Here is a 14118-nt window from a genome sequence, read left to right as displayed (position 1 = left end):
GCAAAACATCTGGGTCACATTGTGCTTTTTATCCAAGGCACGTTGCCCTGTTGATTGTACCTTGCTGAACAAGACCGAAATTTTGCTGTTCTGTGCTTTTTTTTTTTTTCTTTTTTTTTTTTTCTTCTTCTTTCCTGTTGTTCTGACATCATGATGTTTTACGGTACTTAGGCAAGAAGGCTGGAGTTTCTGTTTTTAGCTAAAGAAGACAGGGGAAACTGTGGTTTTACACCTCTTCTGATCAGGACCTGCCTACTGCCTTGCCCTAACTGCCTTCCACTGGCACTGTTTAACAGAGAAGAGAAGCAATCAGACCTTTATGGTGTCTTTGAATCAATGTAATACATCTGATGGCATAAGCAATAATATGCAACCGATCATTTCATTTTAAGGTTATGTTTTCCATAATCATAAACACAAACAGCCAAAGGCAGATTAGATGAGCCAGGTGGGTATATCTCTGTTTCAAGAGAAACAGTACAGCAAAAAGTATAATTGGCTATGATTTTTTTTTGCACTGCACCATGGGCACATATCCAAAGTGCGGTAGGAATAGATTGGCAAAGCAGTAGTGTTTTACATGCTGTCTGTCTTTGATTTGTGAGGGCATTAGGATCTCTACATGGATTAGAGAAGGCCAAATTAGATGTTTGGTGCCAAATTCTGCATTCCCTTGTACCCATAAGATGCTGTGTTCATTGATATTAGGGCTATTTTAAGCTGTCCAGGCTGTGGACAATGGTCTTGAAGTAAGTGAAAATGCAGCTGACACCTGCCACAAGTCCCAGCAACAGAGCCTCCTAAAATAGCCATCAGGCAAATAGTATTGGGGCTGCGCCTTCCCTTCCCTTCCCTTCCCTTCCCTTCCCTTCCCTTCCCTTCCCTTCCCTTCCCTTCCCTTCCCTTCCCTTCCCTTCCCTTCCCTTCCCTTCCCTTCCCTTCCCTTCCCAGGAAGCAGAGAGTAATTTCTTTCTCCCTTCCTCTATCTCCCTTCCTCTATGCTTCCATGAGGCCTTTGATTTTTTTTTTCCCTCTTTCTTTTCCTGTTAATTAGATTATCTAAACCTGTGAGACTATTTTTTTTTTTTTTTTTTGAGGAGGAGGAGGAGGAGGAGGAGTGAGAGACTGGTTGTGGTGGGGTTTAGCTGCCCAGCAGGGTAAAACCACCACAGAAATCTATGTGCTTCTGTGTGTATTGGGTACCCAGCCTCTACTGAACTTAACAGCGAAGCAGTGATCACCTGAGATGCCCACACTTAGCACTAGGGCAGCTGGAGTTGATTTCATGCACCTAGTCCAGCCTTCAGCTGCCAGGCAGGACACAAAGGTGTCCAAAGGTCCTGCGCTATATTTGACAGTTCCCTATGAATGCTTTGGACACCCTACTGTGTCCAAAATGGCACTAGAGGTTAACAGACTCACATCTCCAATTTCATAAGTCATGGAGCCTAGGAACAGTTCATAGAATCATAGAAACACAAGGTCTGAAAGGATCTACAAGATCATCAGTCCAACCGTCCTCCTATCACCAATACTACCCATTAAGCTACTAAATCATATCTCGTAGCACCTCGCCGAGGCAATTCTTGAACACTGTGAGGGACGGTGATTCCACCACCTCCCCAGGCAGGCCATTCCAGTGTCTGACCACTCTTTGAGAGAAAAAGTTTTTCCTGATATCTAATCTAAATCTCCTCAAGCAGAACTTGTGGCCATTTCCTTGAGTCCTATAATTAGTTATCTGAGAGAAGAGGTCGACCATCTCTTCATCACAACCTCCCTTCAGGCAACTGCAGAGAGCAATGAGGTCTCCCCTTAGCTTCCTCTTCTCCAGACTAAACAACCCCAGTTCCCTCAGCTGCTCCTCACAGGACTTGTGTCCCAGGCCCTTCCCTAGCTTCACAGCCCTTCTCTGGACACACTCCGGGGCCTCAATGTCCTTCTTGTAGTGAGGGGCCCAAAACTGAACACAGTAGTTGAGGTGCAGCCTCACCAGAGCAGAGTACAGGGGGACAATCACCTCCCTGCTCCTGCCGGCTGCACGATTTCTAATACAGTCCAGGATGATGTTGGCCTTCTTGGCCACCTGGGCACACTGCTGGCTCATGCTCAGCCAAACATCGATTGGCACTCCCAGGTCCCTTTCCTCTTCACAGTCTTCTAGCCACTTTGCCCCAAGCCTATAGCATTGCATGGGGTTATTATGGCCAAAGTGCAGGACCCAGCACTTGAACTATTCACCCTAAACCCCTGAAATCTCTCATCATAGTTCGCAGGCTTCTCTGAGCTATTTCATCACTGCCTGCCTGAACTATGAGTAACGGGTAGTAATCAGTGGGGTGAACCAGCTCTGGGAGTGTTCTAGTTATGTCCCTGACCCGGGCCTCAGGTAGGCAGCACACTTCCTTAGGGCTCAGGTCTGCTCTGCAAATGGGGCCCTTCGTTCCTCTGAGAAGGGAGTCCCCTACCACAACCGCCATTCTTTCTTTCCATGGCAGAGGCAGTCTGAATGCGTGGAGTCGACTGCCTTCTCCTTGGTAACCTCTGACAGGGGCAGGGCAGGGGGTCCACCACCAGTTGTTTATCTCAGCCTGGGGTAGCTTAGTGATATAGTTTAGTGGTGGATTTGTTGTTAGTTCTGAGGTTGGAGACCTCCAAAATGGAGGTCTCTTCCATCCTAGACGATCCTGTGACCTCCCCAGTGCCTTTCTTTCCCTGTGGCACACCCGGGAGCTACTCCACCAGTCCACCTCCCCCCTCACTGAGACTGCCAGTAGATAGGCTGGGCTCAAAATGGAGGAGGGACAGAACCCTGTGAGCCACCACACGAGCTCCCACACCCAGCACCACAGCGCGCTGCTGCCCCCTCCCTGCTCATGGCGGGCACCGCGCGGCGCCGCCCTCCCGGGGGCTGTTTCTAGGCAGAGTGCAGGGGCGTAGCCGCCATTGCTGTGGCAACTCCTACTCCCTGTCAGTCTCTGTCGCCACAGTCGCCGGCTGCGACTTGGTCGCGGTGCTGGCCCGGGCCGACCCAGGTCCCTTTGAACTCGTGGTGGGGCGCTGTGGCAGCGTCGGCTCCGAGGCGGCCGCCTTCAGCTTCTTTCAGCTCAGCTGTGTGTCAGCACTGGCGTTTGATTGCCTGATTTGGTGTCCAGGCTTCATTTTGAGTGGATCTCCTTCAAGATAAGGGGAACTTACACACCCAGAGCATGCAGTGACATCAATATTAAGTGTATCTTAACCTGTGAGCTGACAGCCATCTTAGGTAACACTACAGTGCCAAGCCGTTGTTTCCCATCTCCCTTTCTAGCCTCCCAAGAAATGGCTGACAGATTTTTGTCAATAGTGTTCTCCAAAACTGTGAATAAATCTATGCAAATTATGTGAAAATGGGAAGCCACAGGCTGGAGGGAGAGACGTGCATAGTCTTTGACATCCTTACACGGTCTGAGTTTGAGTGGTATGAAAATGTACGGCTGGCAAACCCTTGCATCATGCTGGCCCTGGGGTCAGGAGAAAAGCTGGGGCACAAGGAAGCATGTTTTATTCTGAAGCAGCTCTAAGCCAGTGAGAAATAGATGTTAGCTGCTCTTTGCCTCGCTACCTTTCACTAGAATGAAACATCACCATGAACAACTCATTCCTGTGTAGGAGTTGAGTCCAGGATTTCTTTTGGCTGTGTTGACACCAATAAATTAAACTGCGCTGGGGCATGTTGTACAGCTGTGGTCAGTTATATTCTTAAATTCTTAACACTGGTCCTTGGCATGCTTTTGACCTGTGACAATTAGTATTCACCTAGACAATTTTGGCTTGGGCATCACTGCAAGCCAGAGACCATTCCAATAAGCTATTTGGATGCGGCCACTTTGTTTGGGAGGATAAAAGAGTTTAGCAGTGTGGATGTGGCCAGGTCCTGCCAACTGGCAGCAGGACAAGACAATGTGACCTGGCCCTGCTTAGTTTACTATTATAGATGTGATCTTTTTGTCCAGATGGCATAGGGAGGATGCCAAGACTGGTTTTGAGTTGTTGCCCAACATCCCTGAAAGACTGGAAGCCAAGCATTGGTTTCGGCTTTAAAAGAGATGGAAACCTTCTCTGCGTGGGCACAAGGCAGAGTTCCAGAGCAGAGGGTGCTCTGGTAAAGACAGAGAGCTCACTGCTGTGCCTCTCTGAGTCTCTTGGCTCCTCACACTGTTCCTTCACACCAGATGAGGAGTGACCTTTGTGAACACCTGAGACGTTACTTAACCTGAGGTTGAAAGAGTTGGTGATTTAAGTTATTTAGTGATTTAAGCAATACAGATGGTTCATGCTTTCCTAGGATGGTTGATGCAAGTGTTGTCCACTCCTTTAAACTCAGGTGTTTCTGTGTTTAATTCAGTGTGAACAGACTTCTACTGAGGCACTTTTGAAATGTGCCCTTTTGCATCCTGGTACAACACATTCTTATGTATTATGCTCAGAAGACCATCTCATAGGCCATATCCAGGGTGATAAGTGGCAAGACAGAACTCCCCCTCTGACCCTCAGGCAATGGGCACACATGGTGTGCGTCCCTGTGACTCAGCTTGCTTCTTACCTGAAATGGGATGCAGCTGGAAAAGCCATGGGTTAACTCAGTTCCCTGGATGGCACTTGGGAATCTGTGAGAACTCTGCTTGGCCCAGGCCCAAACCTTCCCGTGGGCTGTGCTACAAGCTTAACAGTGTGGTTAATTACTGGCCAGTACCTGAGCATATGTCCACCCTATGTTTAATTCAGCACTGTAGTTATGACCTTAGACTCAAGTTAAAGAATGTGAATACAACTTTGTCTTCCGTGAAAAAGAAACATATTATTTATTCAAAATATTGTCAATCCATGTTTTCGGAGGTATTTTTACAAGCATCTAGAAACCTTGAAAACAGAGGAATCCAGCGCACACCATTTTAAAGATGAGCTCTGCAAATTTTCTATTACCTGGGTCACTTTTTCAGTTGCTCCATATTGGAGAGAAACAATGAGACTCTCATTGCCTAATGAGGTACACTGATATCTGTAGATATTTGTAGTGTTGCTGTATTATCTCACTCTAGAATTAGAATTAGAATTAGAATTAGAATGTAGTGTTGCTGTATTATTTCACTCTAGAATTAGAGCAGCTCTAATTTTGTGCTGCATGTAGGGGCCCTGTACAGTAATACAGAACTTGTGTAGGCTTCAGATCTCTTGAGCAACCTGTGATTATGGGCTTGGTAACAATTCATCCACTGTATATCTGTCTAATGATAGGGTACATTTGGAAGGCAGATTATATGTAATTTTGCTGCAGCAGTTCTTATTTTTCTCCTAAATTTAGGATATCAAGAATGATCTGGAGATGAAGACCACACTCAGTTTTCAGCGGAACAACAATCCAGATTTACATTGGTGGAAGAAAGAGCAATGACACACACGCGCGCGCACACACACACAGACACACACGCACACACACACAAAAGTAACAGCTCACTTTGTTGCTGTCTGAAGTTCAGTTATTCAGATCCATGGCTAAGATATCTTAATTCCCTCTTTCTCATGGAAAATCAGTAAAGCAATAAAGATGTAAGAAAAGGCAAAAGGGAACCAATTAATTTTCTCAAAGCACTATTATGTTATCCAGGAGGTGCTACTAACTTACTTCTTGGTAGTTTCCACAATACCTCACAAGAATCAACCACAGGTTGCATCTCACAGTGCTGGAGGTGCATCCCACAAGAGGGGTCCTGAGGCAACAGGCTGAGACATTAACTACAGAGAGAAGGAGAAGGGTGGAAGAGAGAGGGTAAATACTGGGTATGAAGGCATGTCTGGAGCAGTTTCCAGTTCATTGTCTGACATGGGTACAGAGAGAAATGCCAACAAGTGCAGGGTTTATCTGACGTAGCAGAGCAGTGCTTTCTTCATCCCACGCCCAAGTACCATGCTCTGTCCCACGTCATGGGAAAAGGCAGAGTAGCTCCATTAGCACCAGGACAGCTCTGTCAAGTGCTAAATGCAAACCAACCTTTAAGCCTGAGTTTTTGTGACCCACTGGAGAAGAAGGAGACAGATACAATTACCTGGCTCAGCAGGTAACAGCATGTCTCCCAGCAGCTCAGATTTACGAACCAATTAATAGATCTTAGTGGATTTTCTGCCACGTGTGGTCAGTGCTGCTATTTCTGTGTAAAAGTACCATTGCACTTAACAACCTGAGTGGTGTTCTTCAATTAGAGCTCCTGAAAGGTAGTGCTTTATCTTGTAAAGGTGGGGTTCTTCAGTCTGTGGAAATGCACTGGTGTGCAGGTGCATTTTTTAGCATTGCTGTATAATAATTGCATTATTTAATGTGCATCTTGGCCAGTACCAAATCAAGCTTCCAGCTGTGACTGTAGCTAATTTCCCTTGTATTTGAGGTTTATATACTGGATGGAACAGTGGGATCTAATAACTTTATAGTTAAAGAGAAAATTTGAATTGCATCATAATATTAAACAAGTAAATGTTATATGGGAAAAAAAAAAAAAAAAAAAGAAGTGGATTTTATGTATGGTTCAACAAAACAAGTCCAAAACGTGTATAGGTTAAAAATAATGGAACAGAAGACTGACATAATAAGAGTGCACTAGATTTAACAGTTTGATTTCTTTTGGCTAAAAAAGTATTTTGTGACTTTGTTGTTATTAACTTCTATGAATTTGGATCACCCACTGATGTATCGGTCCACCAAAATAGCCCTTTTCCAAATGAAAACACGTTGAGACCAGATGTTCCTCTGACAGCACTGAATATTGTTAAACTGCATTAAGGGCAGAACATCATCAGCTGCCTTTGAGCTCTGTGCCCCAATTCCTGATACCATGCCATAGAAGTAGATTGATCAAGATGACCAGGTGAACAGAGAGGATGAATGGATATTACATTGCAAGAAAGACTACAGCAGCACGCAGACCATGCATGAGGACTTTTAAACATTTTTAAACATTTAAACATTTAAAAACATTTAAACTTTTAAGCAGTTCGCTGCAAGGGAGCATCGTGTTAAGAAACAAGTGTGTGTCTCATTCAGTGCTCTTCTGGTGGTCAGCTGAAGAGGTGCGTAAAAGGCTCCTGTTCCTATTAAGTAATGGAGTTGGCATGCTGGCTTTTGTTGAAGGGTTTTGCACGGTAACAGCATGAAAGGAGCTTCATTTAAAATCTGCTTCAGCAATCACTCTGCAAGCTGTTATGTTCTCAGCACAAGGTGTTTTGCTACAGCTGCTCAAAACAGGAAGCCAAATGAGAGATAACCTAGAAAATGTGGTAAACTTTGGCTCTGCCCTCACTCTCACCGTATAAGCTCAGACTACCTGGGACAGGGCGGTGGGAGGGAAAGCTTTTGCATGCAGAGGTATGAATGTTTTAAGATGAGTCCCTCTGATAGCTGCCGCTGCTGACCACATCCTTCCCACTTCCCGAATCACTATCTGCAGGCTGTGCTTGGGGCTTCCTGTGTCACCGCTGATAAGGTAGCAGAGAGGCGGCCAGGTGCCATCCCTGCTGCTCCCCTGCACAAGGAGGTTATAGACACACTTGCTAGGGCCACAGAATCTGCTGCAATAATGAAGAAGAAAGTTTTTTTCTGTTCAGTCTTCATCTGACGCAGTGAGAGTCCCACGATGCCAGATTTATAATGTATTTAACAGATTTACCTGGGGTGTAAGAAATGGAGAAAGTGTCAGAGCATCAGCCCTGTGGCCTAGTGAGCCCCAGATAGGGCCTCTGACAACGACCAAGAGATAATACTTCCCACAAAAATGACAAAAATAAAAGTAGGCAGTTAAGATACGGTGTGGGATCCCCCCAAAACTTTGGGTCCTGTGTTTGCTTTTAGCTTTGGTCATTGGAAGAAAGAGTCCATGGGTGGTTAGGCCTCTGGGGTGGACTTCAGCCTCTGGGGCATCTCCTCAACCTGCAGCCCTTGGGCTTGCAATGGTGGAGTCCCTTTATCAGGCCTCAGCGTTTTGGGGGTGTTAGGGGTCTCTCCTCCATATTATCTGAAAAGGAATTACTGCATATTTGAACTTGGCCGCCTCAGTTCTTGTATTTCCAGTTGTAGGCCTTCCTGTGCACTTCAGAAAGCCCTCAAGGCACCTCAACATTGGTTCTCTGTTCTGAGCCTCTAATGAGCAAGCAGATCTGAACAGAAACACAGAACTTTTCCACAGTTAACTCACAAATAAGATGTTTACTAATGCTCTTTAAAGCATCTTTCGTGTCCAGACTTGAGTAAAAATTCAGACCAGAACACCCATTAATTGGTGTCTTTTTTTTTTTTTTTTTTTTTTTTTTTTTTTTTAAGCAACCTAAGCAACTCATTAAACAAGCACTGGCCTTGCTTAGCTGACTTGATACAAGTAAATTATATATTGGCGAGAGTATGATCAATCCAGCATGCCTGTAGGCAAAAGTACAGATGGGATATTTTCCTTCTCTCGTAATATATGCATAGCATTATCAGAAATAGCATATTACCCAGGTGACTAAAGAGGAGGAGATCATTTTCTCCAGAGGCACTATTTTCCTGATAGTGTCTATCAACTGCTGCATAGGCAATAGCCAATTAGCTGGCAGATGTAAATAGCTCTCAAATTTCTTGCCTCTCAGTGCTTTTTTGACTAATGCTGAATTCGGTGACTCATTTTTCACCTTTGAAAAACATAAGGATGGTAAGACGTAGGGGAGGTGTTCTGATGGAAGGCAGACCATGTCTCCTCTACCCTTCGGTGCGGAATAACTAGTGGTCATCTAAACAGCTGAGGCCAGGATCAGCATGTCTGGGCATACTGGGAAGGAATTATGATGGATGAAAGTACCTTAAGTGGTTGTCGATAGAGCAAAACCAGAGCACAGTGCTTGCTATCCCATTCCTTGGGAGGCCTAGCCAGCTGACTGAAGTCAGAAATCAAGAACAGACTGATATCAAAGCCATTCTCTGAAGGTGCCTGGCTAAATATTGACTGAGTGGAATAATTCATTATTTTATTGATCTTCAGCTTATTCCATAAAGTGGGGCATGCTGAGGAGCTGGCTCACCTTGACATGGGTGATAAAAAGTTTTGAAGACCAAGAAAGACAGGGAGCTTATTAAAAAGATTAGCAAACACCAGAATAGTTTAGTTAAGGACTATTTTTAGAGATAGTATTATCCTGAATAAAGCAGTGTAAGAATCACAGAAAGATTAGTCAGTTTTACAGTACTTATCTTCTGTTCTTGTATTTGAGAAAAGCACAAAGCTTTTTTTTTCTCTAGGGGAATCATCTTTCCAAACTAACCAGGTTACAGTAGTTCAAAACCAAAGCAAAGTATAAAAGAAAGAGCAATGGTTGGCCAGGATTTCCAAATGTGCTGTATCACACAAAAGAAAATTGTTTATCACTATATATTTGAGACCCTTTGGTTAAGCTGAAGGCATGGGTGAAGTCATACCATACCAAGTGTACTGGTGTTTTAAGACTACTACACATTTTCATTGTTCCTGGAGCCAGTGCCACTGATTAATAATGTTGTTTTCTGTTTGATTGATTGTTTTTAAATGAGTAGTGGTTGCCCAGCCTTGAAAAACACACAAACTGGGGAAAACTCAGCACAGGAGGAGAAAAATACACAGAGCTGGAGAGGAGAACACAGAGCAAGGAAAATGCTGCAGGAAAAAAAAAAAAAAAGGCAAATATTGTTAATTGTTTGGAATGGGAGGATCAATAGTCTTCTGAAGGCTTTTAAAAAATTGCATTTGGGGATCAGAAAGGCATTTCATGCCAGAGATGATGGAGTATCTGCACTGAGCCCGGTTCACCCAAGAAAGATCCTGCAGTTGGTGCTGCCCCTGGTGTTGGAAATGCAATTGTCCGCATAGACCTACAGCCCTGGAAATGTTGCTAGCTCAAGTGCTCTGTTGCCAGCTCTCACCACTGCCGAGACCCTGTGTGCCACCAATACACCCTGCTGACAAGATGTTCAGTCCTACCAGTACTGATCAAAGAAGCTGTGTCCTGCTGCAACCCAATGTTCCTCTATTATCCTTATCAGTGGGATTGTTTCTGGGAAGGCATGAAGGGATGTCCTGTAGCTGTGAATAGTGTTTTCTTGATATCTTTTTCACTATTTCCATCCCTGAACCCCTACCCATATTCAAATACCTCTACCACTATTCAAATATTGTTCCTTTTTCCATTTCATGGTTCATCCATCCAAATACTAGTTAGGAATTTGTGAGCTTTTCCCTCTCTGGATGGGTTCCTATCCTCAGAGGAGCAATTTTCCCTACTGCCTCAGAATACTGTGACGGAGGTCACCCTCAGTACCAAAAAGGAGGACAAATCCATGATACCATGAGCACATTTCAGTGCTGATTTTGGTTTTATGGTTATCATTTTATATAGTTCTGTCAAGTAATGACACCCATTTCACATGGTGCTCATAGCTTTAGTTATTCTGGATAACATTGTCCTGCTTGCTGTATACGCAATGAATTTTTGGCTAACAGGATGTCTGTCTGTCTGGATTACCTGTCTTTTTAAAACTGTTGTGGATTATTTCAAAGCTCAGAGGAAGTTCTGGAAATCAGCAGACCCTATTTCTGTTGTTTGGGGGAGCGTTGGAAAATCTTGATTCCTTGCTCAGACCTCTGAGAGATGGTGGGGAAACTCTGGCAGTTTAGGACAATGTTAGAAAAACTTCTGTTAGGAATACTGCTGGTCTAATTGATGCTAGCTGAAGGGGGAAAAATAGATTGGATGAGCTCTGAGGTCCCTTCTAGCCCTTGTCTTTTCAGAAGCTGCTTCTCTGAGCCCTTGATGTGTGAATGGATGCTCTGCACAACCCTGGAGCTGGTTACTGGGAGCCCGGCAGGCAGTGTATGCTCTGTGTCAACCATTAGCAAAGTCAGCTAAGCATTATTCCTTTGAAGCGATTTTGTATTTAATTTTTATTTGTATAAATTCATCAATTAACAAGTGTTTGTGCCTGATGCAAATTCCATTTAAGTGAGAGGAAAAACTTTTCTTTCAATTTCAGTGAGCTTTCAAAAGGTCTTTCTGTGTTTTCTTGTGACAAATATACTGACAGCACATTCTTGTTGCTAGAAAAATTGCAGTATTACAGTCTTTTTTGTAGAAGAACTACAAATGTTTCCTTTATAATTAAGGCGCAGAATCAATCTTGCTATCTCGTTACTGCATTCATGGCTTGTATAGGGCTAGTCATTTCTGTGTTCTTTTTTCTTCCCTCCAGAATTCACTTAGCACGGCTTTCATCATTGTGATTGCAGATTATTCCTAACCGCTTTCAAACCAGAAAAAGAAACAAATCATCAAAACACTTTGAGTGAGCATAACAAGACCTCGAGCAGGAAATCTTCTGCCTCTTACAAATGCAGTACCTGAAAGATGTTTTAAACCAGCAGAGTTTCTAATAACAAGAAGAACCGAAAATGCGAAAGCTGATGTGATTGAGAGCAATGTTATCAATTCCAAACCTCCTGGCACGCTGCGGGGATTTGATCAGCGGGTGAAATACAAAACCTGAAGGAAAGAAGATTAGAGGGAATTCTTGGGTACTAACCCATGGTTTAAAGTCAGCTGCAAACCAGGCCTGGGCATATTTCCCATTTGAGCTAACAGTGATGGACGTGAGTCAACCTGACAACTTCCAGTCTCCTCCTGAGAGACTGAAGTCGTTGCCTTGCTCTGATTCATCCCCTTACAATAAAATTCTTGAAGTTAGACAAAATCATGCTGTCCCTACAAAACAAGGCCAGAATCAGTTTTTGTCCTGCTTGTTTCAACCTCCTGCTCCAACTGACATGAGGTGATCAGCCAGATTTTGTATTCAGGGGAGATAAAGATACCTTTGTTCTCTTTTGGTGCCACGCTCTTGTGCAGGAGAAAATAAACGAGAGGGTAAACTCATTTGTTTGGTATGCCTGGCCCACCCCATGGAGCTGCAAACTGCCAGTTGCCCAAATTAGAAGAGGATAAACTTTGTTTACCTCTGTTCACCCTTGGCTACAGATAAATCCTCAGCAGGTGCCAGGCATTACGGCTTCCTGAATTGTAATGAAACAAGATGCAAAGCTCCTGCAATCAGTTATGACTCTCGAGAATTGGCGTTTCGGAGTCCTGTTTGCTCTGAAAGAAAGATTGTAAATCTATTCGCTTTGTTTCTTAATAGGCCAGAAGCAATATCTGTACATTCTTCTGCCAGAGGGAGTTGTTATCTGGATGTATTTCAGTCTTGGACGTCCTGGCTGGGGCAAACACAGAAATCTCCATCCTACCTTGGGTGAGCCACTGATGGCTCTGTACGATGGATCTCCTGCTTTGCTCTGTGCTATGAGACCCATGCATAAAAATAGCTTTAAGGGGTAAAAATGAACGGGAGGGGAAAAAATCATGGTCTGTTGCAATTGTTTCTTTCCTTTTTAGCAGGGGAAAAATACTCCGTAAGTTATGCAGTCAATTGGTCATTACTCAAATTAAGAGAATTTGGACAGCTACATCAGTCACTAGGGAAAACAATAATAACAACAACCAGAACAAATCCCACCCAACCAAAAAAAAAGCCCTTGTTAGTCCTGTAAAGCTACAGTACAGTTCTGAACTGCAAATCACTGAGAGAGACGGGAAGAACTCAAAACAACCAGAATTAACCATAATTGAATAAGCCCTATTGCATATCAATTTATTTAAAAATAAGGAACTGAAGTCAAAAACAAGGGGATATTTTTACCAGCTATGTCTAGTTGGTACAAAGAAGCTGGATCTCCAGAAGAGGAGATGGATTGTTTGTTTTTTCTTTGCTTTCTTTCTTTTTCATTTTATTTTTTTTTCTGCCACGACAGCAATAATATGCTGTATTTTAGTATGTTATTTCCCCATTCTTTCCAAATCATGCCATCAGCAAATTCTTCTTTCCTTGCATCACTTTTAGTTAGAGAGAACCAGTCCCAGCAAGCGATTCCTCCCATCTATCACACACTACATGAAATTGCTGGCTGAGACACGATGCCTACAGCTGAGATGGTTCCTAGCCTGTTTTAGCTCATATTTGTGGCCAGGAGTTCTTATGATTCTGTGGTCTTGATTAGTTTCTTAAACAGCAATTAAACCTTCACAATCCTCATGTAAAAAAAAAAATAAATAAATACAGAAAAACTCTGAAATGTCTGCATATACTGTTTGTGATTTATTTGTGCAACTGGCAATTTACAGTCAAAGCTTAAGGGCTATAAGAATAGCTGGATACACCATTTGATTATACATCTATAACTCCTAACATAATAAGCGGAGTGTTTTTTTTTTCTTTGTTTTTTTATACCTCCCCCTTCCCCCCTTTCCCTCCAATTGCTATTTTTGTCACTGTAATGATGGCAAGAGTTTTTTCTTTGGGTAATTACATCTGTAATGCTGAATGCTGCTTCTCATTCACACTTCACGCTAGGCACTGGGTTTGTACTGCTACCTGCTATTGCTGCAAAACTTTTCAGAACCAACCCACTGTTCCACTTCCCATGATTACTCTCATTAAGCAAGGGCAAACTTTGAGATTTGTCTCAAAAAGGACTTTTTATCAGCAGCAAGTTTTGCTGCGAGTTTTTGAAATTTGCTCTTAGTTGGTTTTCTTTATTTTTGTTTGTTTGTTTGTTTGTTTTTTGAGTAAAAAGAAAACCAAAAAAACTGATCAAGATGTTATCTTTTGATTTTGAGTGAGGCCGTACTAACAGGGAGGATTTTACCTTTAGGCTGGTGGAAACATTTGGGTGAAAAGGAAAGCAGTGAAAAGGAAGAAGACACAATCTCCCTCCTTTCTTGCAAGCTTCAAATTAAATAGTTTCTTTTGGAAAGATGGGTCTAAATCTGCCTTCCTGAGCTGAAATTCTCTGAAGCAATTGCAGCTTAGGACAGACTTCTTCCCTCTCTGCAACTCTCCTTCCTCTCTTTTTGTGAACAGACCAAATTCTGTATTTTTGCAGGGATTTTCACCTGTACAAGTGCAGGAATGGCTGGTTGAGATCCAGAGAGGCAAGCAGACCCCAGGCTCCCTGTGCATCCTTATTGTCAAATATGCCACAG

General features: G+C 43.3%; 1 long non-coding RNA gene across 1 annotated transcript in view; it reads left to right on the top strand.

Annotated features, from left to right (window-relative positions):
* The window catches only part of LOC119716149 (uncharacterized), a 30421-nt gene extending 16879 nt beyond the window's left edge, over positions 1-13542 (top strand). Inside the window, exon 3 of the long non-coding RNA XR_005263915.2 lies at positions 11279-13542. This is a non-coding gene — a long non-coding RNA (uncharacterized lncRNA). The remainder of the gene's footprint in view (positions 1-11278) is intronic.
* Positions 13543-14118: the final 576 nt, after the last annotated feature.

The sequence above is a fragment of the Anas platyrhynchos genome, chromosome 2 (genome assembly GCF_047663525.1).
Source record: "Anas platyrhynchos isolate ZD024472 breed Pekin duck chromosome 2, IASCAAS_PekinDuck_T2T, whole genome shotgun sequence".
NCBI lineage: Eukaryota > Metazoa > Chordata > Aves > Anseriformes > Anatidae > Anas > Anas platyrhynchos.
The sequence above is the reverse complement of the archived record's forward strand: the minus strand, read 5'-3'. Positions and strand labels throughout refer to the sequence as shown.